This window comes from Bubalus bubalis, chromosome 6 (assembly GCF_019923935.1).
Source record: "Bubalus bubalis isolate 160015118507 breed Murrah chromosome 6, NDDB_SH_1, whole genome shotgun sequence".
NCBI classification, from domain to species: Eukaryota; Metazoa; Chordata; class Mammalia; order Artiodactyla; family Bovidae; genus Bubalus; species Bubalus bubalis.
The window spans coordinates 52641903-52643414 of record NC_059162.1 but is presented as its reverse complement, the minus strand read 5'-3'; the positions used below and the strand labels follow the sequence as shown (position 1 = coordinate 52643414).

Here is a 1512-nt window from a genome sequence, read left to right as displayed (position 1 = left end):
TCACCAACTGCCGGAGTCTACCCAAATCCATGTCCATTGAGTCGGTGATGCCATTCAACCATCTCATCCTCTGTCGTCCCCTTCTCCTCCTGACCTCAATCCTTCCCAGCACCAGGGTCTTTTCCAATGAGTCAGCTCTTCATATCAGGTGGCCAATGTATTGGAGTTTCAGCTTCAACATCAGTCCTTCCAATGAACACCCAGGACTGATCTCCTTTAGAATGGACTGGTTGGATCTCCTTGCAGTCCAAGGGACTCTCAAGAGTCTTCTCCAACACCACAGTTCAAAAGCATCAATTCTTCGCCGCTCAGCTTTCTTCACAGTCCAACTCTCACATCCATACATGACCACTGGAAAAACCAGAGCTTTGACTAGACGGACCTTTATTGACAAAGTAATATCTCTGCTTTTTAATATGCTGTGTAGGTTGGTCATAACTTTCCTCCCAAGGAGTAAGCGTCTTTTAATTTCATGGCTGCAATCATCCCTAGCATCAGGGTCTTTTCAAATCGAACTTTATTCCCTGTTAAATATCCTCGAATACCAGACCACCTGACCTGCCTCTTGAGAAACCTATATGCAGATCAGGAAGCAACATTTAGAACTGGACATGGAACAACAGACTGGTTCCAAATAGGAAAAGGAGTACGTCAAGGCTGTATATTGTCACCCTGCTTATTTAACTTATATGCAGAGTACATCATGAGAAACACTGGGCTGGAGGAAGCACAAGCTGGAATCAAGATTGCTGGGAGAAATATCAATAACCTCAGACATGCAGATGACACCACCCTTATGGCAGAAAGTGAAGAGGAACTAAAAAGCCTCTTGATGAAAGTGAAAGTGGAGTGCTTGCTTCGGCAGCACATATACTAAAATTGGAACGATACAGAGAAGATTAGCACGGCCCCTGCGCAAGGATGACGAGCAAATTCGTGAAGCGTTCCATATTTTTTATACCATGTTCGTGGATTGGAAGAATCAATATAGTGAAAATGAGCATACTACCCAAAGCAATTTATAGATTCAATGCAATCCCTGTCAAGCTACCAACGGTGCTCTTCACAAAGCTAGAACAAATAATTTCACAATTTGTATGGAAATACAAAAAACCTCGAATAGCCAAAGCTATCTTGAGAAAGAAGAAGGGAACTGGAGGAATCAACCTACCTGACTTCAGGCTCTATTACAAAGCCACAGTTATCAAGACAGTATGGTACTGGCACAAAGACAGAAATATTGATCAATGTAACAAAATAGAAAGCCCAGAGATAAATACACGCACATATGGACACCTTATCTTTGACAAAGGAGGTAAGAATATACAATGGATTAAAGACAATCTCTTTAATAAGTGGTGCTGGGAAAACTGGTCAGCCACTTGTAAAAGAATGAAACTAGAACACTTTCTAACACCGTACATAAAAATAAACTCAAAATGGATTAAAGATCTCAATGTAAGACCAGAAACTATAAAACTCCTAGAGGAGAACATAGGCAAAACACTCTCT

At 41.4% G+C, this 1512-nt stretch overlaps 1 non-coding gene across 1 annotated transcript; it reads left to right on the top strand.

The window, feature by feature from the left end:
* Positions 1-849: 849 nt before the first annotated feature.
* Positions 850-956, top strand: LOC112585913. Its single transcript, XR_003110480.2, has one exon. It is a non-coding gene; the product is annotated as a U6 spliceosomal RNA (small nuclear RNA).
* Positions 957-1512: the final 556 nt, after the last annotated feature.